Source organism: Brachyistius frenatus, unplaced genomic scaffold (genome assembly GCF_029030835.1).
Source record: "Brachyistius frenatus isolate BFR_SWC_R1_liver_20210118 unplaced genomic scaffold, ASM2903083v1 Contig_156, whole genome shotgun sequence".
NCBI classification, from domain to species: Eukaryota; Metazoa; Chordata; class Actinopteri; family Embiotocidae; genus Brachyistius; species Brachyistius frenatus.
Window position 1 is genome coordinate 729,747 of NW_027210755.1, and position 7,723 is coordinate 737,469.

At 41.5% G+C, this 7,723-nt stretch overlaps 1 long non-coding RNA gene across 1 annotated transcript; it reads left to right on the forward strand.

Annotated features, from left to right (window-relative positions):
- Window positions 1-800: 800 nt before the first annotated feature.
- On the forward strand, window positions 801-6,566 carry LOC138631438 (uncharacterized). Its single transcript, XR_011311719.1, has 5 exons — window positions 801-929; window positions 1,015-1,132; window positions 1,531-1,657; window positions 2,272-2,336; window positions 6,497-6,566. It is a non-coding gene; the product is annotated as an uncharacterized lncRNA (long non-coding RNA).
- Window positions 6,567-7,723: the final 1,157 nt, after the last annotated feature.

Genomic DNA, 7,723 nt, shown 5'->3' on the forward strand with positions numbered 1-7,723 from the left:
GCCCAAAAAGAAAAGGACCCGGACACCTTTAGTTTTTAAGGTTTGACCAAGGGTTGTACAGGACCAAAATTTACCAATACCAGCTAAAATCTACGAGTCTTGATACCAAAATCTGCTTTTGGGGGAGATTTTTGTATTCATGTTGTTTCTCAAGGCTTCAAATTATCTTTAGTACTCGTCAAAACGTTTTTTTTCTTGGCGTTAAAACAAACATATCTGCAGCACAGAGTTGTGTGTGATGACGCAGTATCTTAATCACCGCTGTGAACAAAAGGATATCAGTGCAAACTCTGTCTGCCGAGGAAGATCATGTAAGATGATTGAAAGCTCCAGAGCAACTGTGGAACTGTACAATTATTTCGTCAACGAATGTTTCCAAGGTCATGAACAAACTTTAAAACATCACCATTGGGGTAAAAAAATACACAAGACTAAAAAAGAGACTTCAGATGTTTCACCCACATGTGAGATGAACATCTAGTTAAACTGTTATGATTTCAACACAGTAGGATAAAAACAAAATGGCCTACTGCTTCCAACAAAGATCTGACTCTTTAGGGAAATTGAATTTGTATCTACCGGCTACTAGTTGGAACTGAAGTCCCTTTGATGTCCCCTTCAATGGGACCCCTCGCTGGTGTGTATATGTGTGTCACTCTATGAGAATGTGTGTGTGTGTGCACCCATTACCACAAAATCAGCAGAAAACAAAATAAGTCTCAGACGTCAAAGAGAGCCAGGAGAGAAGATGATCTGTTTTCAGTCTTGGTGAACCACATTTCTCTCCCCAACCAGCTCTCCAGTCATCCCTCAGTCCGACCGCTGTCCTCACATCTCTGCTGCCACCTAACCACCGGGTGGCACATGTGGCAAAGTATTGGACTGTGTCAGCATGTCCTCTCACGCAAGATCCCGTCTCTGAGACCAGCGTGAGTGATGTGCACGACGGCTTTTCATTTGGGGATTTAGATGTTTGGGATTTGGCTCTCTGACGCATTGTTTTCCTCCTCACAGTGATGATGTGTGCCGGCTGTCTGAGGCAACAAGGGAGCGATGGAATGGGAGGTTTGGGGATGTGACAAACCATCAGAGGGAATGACGGGGAGTTAGTGAAGAAGAAGAGTGAAAAGAGGTGGATAGAGGAGAGGAATGAAGTTCTTCTAAGTTTGATAACGAAGATCTGTAACCTCGCATCCTGGTTTAATTCCACCTCTGTGCTATCGTCCGCTTCACTTCCGTTTTCCCACGCTGTGAAATCACTCATTCATTCTCAGGTTCTCATCCCTGTTCTTTAAATATCACCGTATTTCTGTCATTCTACCTTCATCCCCATCATCACCTGGTTTTCCTGGGAATCTCCACCGAAGTTCCCGTCAGTCATCTCCGATTTCCTCTCTTACCAACCGGTCGATGAAGATTCTACGCGTCTTCCTGTTAAGAGGGAGTTTCTTCCTTCCCACTGTCAGAGGTTTTATTGGGTTCCTTTCTTAAGCGCCCTGAGGTGTCTTATGTTGTGATTTGTCACTACAGAAACACAATCTTTGAAATCAGTGTACTCCACTCCACCACTTCCAGCGCTGTCCTCTTTCCCACATCCATCTGGGACATCCCTCTATGACCTGACCTCTCATCATCCAGGAGTCCACAAACTGTAAAGGTGCATTCATTTATTCTTACTTTTACTATGATCCTTTTTATGTACATGACAACAATAGCCACAGCTGGAGAAGCCATCTGTCCTGATCTCGATATCTCAAAGATGCCTTGATGGAACTTCTTTGAATTTGGAACAAATCTTTGTTTGGTCCCAAGAATGAACTGATTAGATTTTGTGGGTGAAAGGTAAAAGGTCAAGGTCACAGTGACCTCATACCCTCACATTCTTGTGAACACGATATCTCTTCAAATGAACTGATTAGATGTCGTGTCCAAAGGTCGAGGGTCTGTTTTCAGCCATAACTCAAGAATTCATGCAACTTGTGACAAATTGTCACACAAATGTTGAAAGGGATCAAATGGGAAAGTGATCAAATTTTATATCCAAAAGGGCAAAGGTCAACTTCACCCAGACATTAAGATATTCTGCAGTAACACTTTTTCGGGCATTATTCAATGCCATGTTTCAGGAACAAAGCAGAGATGTGATCATATTTCACATTTGGTTCAACTCTGAATCGGTGACACTAATCTTGGGTATCCACCTAAAAACTGACTTGGTTTAGATCGTCTGTGCTGTTGGGTATATTTTGAAGTATCATCTACTCTCAACAGGCTTTACTGGCCAAACATGTGAACACCTTTAAGGATTCCTTCAATGTCTGCTCTGGTCTGGACAGGTATGGATGGTAACTTAACTGGAGACATACAACCATGAGGTAGTAATTTTACATATTATCATCTTAAAAGCTGTTATACAGTATGTCAGCAAACAGTTGTTTTTTGTGGTTTTTAGGGAAATGGAAATGTTTGTCTATAGAGCATGATTGTTCCTAATCTTAACAAAGTGCTACCAGTGCTACACACAAAACACAAAACTTTCCTCATTATGTCAATTATTATATTTCCTGAGAGTAAGTGTTGGGCTGTGTGGAGCCAAGAAACAGAGCAATACATTTACAAATTGAGCCATTTAGCTTCACTTTTGCATAAAACAGCGAGAAACAGAAAATAGCTAAATTGCTCTGACTAAAGAGAACCAAATCCTCCTACCAGCTCACCAGCTTGATCTTATATCATGGTTATTTATTAAAAAACCCAAGAGTAAGAATCATAGAGTTGTGGTATTAATGGGGGTTTGCGCTGGACTTGATTTTGCAAAGCTCAGCTAACTTCATAGCTTCTTACACCATTTTTTTTAAAGCACAGATGTGAGAATTTGATAGGTTCATCTCACTCTTTTTTCCAAAAATGTCAACTTCTTCATTCAAGAGTGCAGTGTAAACCTTGCATGACCCAGTAGTAATGTTAGTAAACTTCTGGTTCATCAATATTTCCTGCCAGCAGCCATAAAAACAGCCACTTGTAATTTTGTAATTTCTTAAATATATGTTGTAAATACAACATATATTTAAGAAATTAAAAAAAAAAAAAACGTATTAAATTGGAGGAAGTTACCAAACATGAAAACAAACTCATCGTTGTGCCTGGAGACAGAAACACGCACCTCCACGCGCGCACACACACACACACACACGCACGCACACACACATGCACACACACACGCACACACACACACGCGCGCACACACGCACACACACACACACACACATACGCACAATCTCCTGTTTCCAATCTTGTTTCCTCATCCACTTTCCCACCATATCGCCACCAGGCAAGTTCCACTTACTCTTTCACCCTTTGATCACTGATGAGGACATCACACACCCCTCCTCCCTCTCTTTTTGACATATAGTGTTTCCAATTTGTTTTCAGAATGAAAACGATGTAGAAATATTGTCTCTACATCGTTCACCCTCCTATCACTAGAGCAGAAGTGTTGAGCTAAATAACCGCCCGCTGCTTTCTTTTATCTGGATGCTATGTGTGTATATGAGCGTTAGTGTGTGTGAGAGAGGGAGTACAGATTCCATCCATCCATCCTTTGAGAACATGTTCACGCCTGTGCGAGTGTATCAACATCATATTCCCCCCCCCTATCCTCCACACCTCTCAGGACAGATTATGAGCGTTGGAGTTGACTGAAATGACTTTGAATTCTCCAAAGCCCCTAACCCCTGGGAACATACCTGTTCTTGCAAGCCTCAAATGTACAGGTGCCTCATTTCAAAAGACTGCAGTCCCCTTCTTTTTCTCCCTCGCTCCTTTTCCTCTCTCAAATCCCCCCCCCCTCCCCCACTGCAACTTTACCCCTCTGCTGAACTAGAGGCCTATTGAAATACTTCCCCTGGTCTCGTCTGCACTTCAAAGTCGACTTTCAGCCCTCAAGCCAAATCCGATGGGGCAGTCCGACCAGGAAAGGGTCCAACCCCTGAATAGTTAGGACTTCAAAGTCTGCAGCATTTAGTTATGAGCTGTTTGAAAATTGGAGAACACCTTTAAAAAAAAAAAAAAGAAGGGGGGTTTGTCCACTGTAAAGTTGATACTGTAATTACAATTGTATAACCAAAACGTTGATCAGATGACGTGCATCTTGTGGTTTTCTCAGGACTCTTAATACAGCCGGGTTCTGCTTTTATAAAAGATTCTTTGCATCATAAACAGTCAACAACCTCATTCATTCACTTCATTCACTGAACACTTTTCATTTTGCTCCGATATAATTCAGTGTTTTATTTTGTATTTTGTTCGTTTTGACGGCACTACATACACTCTTGTGACTCAAACCCTCATTTATAAAAAGCAGAGAGTCTTCCACTGTATAGTAAACATATGGTGTGATTTCAGATACAGAACCTCGGGAGTAACCCTGCATACACTAGTCTGTGCAGCAGTGTCTGGGGGATGACATGCGGTATCACAACATGTCCCACGTTAGCATGCACCTCTCGAACTTTTTGCAGCTCTGCTGTCTTGGCAGTTTTAGACTGTCCTGGATATTCGCTGTGCACTTGCTGTCAGCTGTTAACTAGAAAGACTCATGTTAATTGCTTGTTGCCCAGCTCGCTAGTTATCAACTCGAGCTAGTTATGACATTAGCATTAACTTATTAAAGTCCAACTTCACCCAGAAATGTGATTTTCATTGTGAATTTTCAGCTCTGCAAAATGATGTCGGCCTAAGTGCAGAGATTACACGGTTGTTTTTCACTTCCATCGACCGGAGGAAAATAAACACTTGGACAAACGTCAACGTGAGAAGAAGTACTTAATATGACAGGAAACATGTTTGATCAACATTCATTTAAAGTGTACGTTGACGTTTTAGTTTGGTTCACGTCCCATCCAGTAGCTTTTGGATAGCGTCGGCATTTATGAGATATATTGCAACCAACCAACAGAGAGCGATAAAGATATGTTTGCCTTCACTTCGGTAGAGCTGTTGTTCTTCTTCTTAAGTAGTCTGTGAGCATTAACACAAATAGAAATACATTCAGTCTGTGTGTTTTATGGAAAGACGCCCAGTTTGATGAAAGCAAGCGTATCGAGGATAACATTACTTCCAAAGCAACACTTTACATTTGCAGTGAAGTAACGTGACAAAATGTTGGTTCCCTCCAATCATCAGATAGATGTTACCCATCACTCAGGGAAATGATCCGATTTGGGGAAAATCATGAAAACCCTCACATCAGGGATTCTCTGCACACGAGCGACGTTTTGCTGTGAGCTGTATCGTTGTTTATGGCAGCTCTGTACGACGTGAAACCAGACATCCTGGTCGAGCATGCTGCAAATGTAATGGATGTAACAGTGGCATACCGCATAAGACTGTGTGAAGCAGTAAGTAGTACAGAATACTGCTTTAGTATGGCTTTTTTTTGTCAGATTGCCTTTCTAATAAATCCAACCCCTTTCCTCTTTTCCAAACACTAACCCTCTCTGGCAGATCCAAAACCAAAGTGACATCATCATCTCACTTTAAAGCTGTAGTAGGCAACTTTGACCAAAGTAGGAAAAAAAAAAAGAAGTCTTTTTGTCATATTTGCTAAAACTGTCTCTATGTACTGACAGTGGTGCACGAGACATGATCTGTGAAAAAAACAACCCTCTCTGGCGCCTCCTACAGCGGTCTGCTGGAATCATGGCGTCTGGTTCTCGAGAACCAACCAGAGCCACGAAAGGTCAATCATTGCTCGTGCTCACGCTGCGAATAGCCAGGCTACTGGTTAGCTCGTTTAGTTTGAAAGGTGTCTCTGTGAGACGTCCAGGCACGCATATCAAGTTTCTCCTGATATTTATGTTTCTGTGCTGTCAGCTAAATGCTCTCAGAAGTGTCTTAATCCTCCTTCAGCGGATATCACCGCAGTTTCTGATCTCAAACATCTGCGCGCTGAAATGAGCGCGTGCTCGGTCTTTTTACCGCACAGATACTGTCAGAGACTCTTCATGTCGAAAAACAATATATGTGGTGCTTTATGTTGACTGCAGTGTTGACGTTACACAACAGTGATGCGCGGCCTTGGTAGCTGTGGCCACTGTCATGGTGTGAAATGTAAAATAATCCAGTGAAAGTCACTGCAGCAGTCTGCTGTTTACAGTATGAACGTTTGTCCTGGAACATTTGATTTCGTCACCTTTTTTGTAGTAAATAAATGGTTTGTGTCACTTGATTCAAAATGATCACTGTTGTTAGTAGTTTACATTTTAGACTGTGGTCAGCGATGGTTGACCTCTCAGCTGCACCACTGCCTTCCTTATTGTTACTGAAAGTTGGAAGAGGCACAATAATTTATTTTAAAAAAACAAGCAAGGCTAAATTCTGACATTAATCTGAATTAGTTTTAAAAAAAATAAAAATTCCCCGAAATATGAACCATTATTATCATTCATAAATCAAACTGTGATCACATTCCCAATTTTTTCTGCTCTTTCCACAGATCAGAGGTCGCCACAGAGGGAGGATGAGGAATCCTGACTTCCAGCGTCAAAGTTTATGTTGCATCATGCCTCTGCAACCAACTTACTCTGTTTTATTCTTAGAATCACTGGGTAAATACCAGGCAAGCAATGTCTAAGAAAATGATCAAAGACAAGCAATGACAACACTTGGAAATATTGTCAAACTTTATTTAAATTTATCCAACTGTTCGATACTGTTTTAAATTGTCCAAACAATATTTTGATAATATATTATGGTAAAGTAATACATTTGTTTTTTACATTCTGGAAATTAGAATCCACTTTACAAATAACACTTTATTGGAGAAGAAATGATGGAAGTGACATAAATATTTGAAAATATAAATGTTGAGCAATATAAAAAAAAAAACGATGTGAAATTTATGTACAGCTTTGCAAAAGTAACAGCAGCTGTATCCTCCATCAGGATCTGTGGAGCTCACATCTGGCAGCAGGTAACATCTGGCAGCAGGTAACAGCTGGCAGCAGGTAACAGCTGGCTGATGACGTCATGTTTGATGTCAGGCTGGGGTCACTGGACAAACGTTGCTCAAGCACTGACTGACGGAAATCAAGGTGTTTAATTTGCTCTGAGAAGGAACAAAATGCACGGTAGCACAGCCTGTTTACTTTAACTCATAGCATCCACAGCTAACAAACAACAACATCAGGACCGACGGTGTGTAGAAACAAGACAGTTACGACTGAGGCTGCTTACATGCGATCCTCTGCCATCGGAGGTCCTCGGGTGTTCGGCCTGATGCACCTCGGACACAGCTACCTGCTGGGGTCGGTGTCTCCCTCTCAAACCCTGGCGTTCCCTCTCAAACCCTGGCGTTCCCTCTCAAACCCTGGCGTTCCCTCTCAAACCCTGGCGTTCCCTCTCAAACCCTAGCGTTTGAACAAGGCTGGTTGGGAGACTGAGTTGTGTTCCTTCAAATTCTGAGGCTAAGTCTGCTCTCCTCTAACAGCTTTAAATAAGGCTATTTAGCCTGAATATTTATTGGAAAATGTCACATTGCATTTCATTTACAATCATTGCATCCCATTCTCACGTCTGCTTCCTTGAAGAGTTTATAACGAGGGAAATGTGTTTATATGTTGTGTAACTAAGATGAAAATGAAAAAAAAAAAAAAAGGAGAAAAGATAACAGCAAACTGAGACAGAAATAAGTTACATGACAATAGCTCTTAGGTTTGCTGAC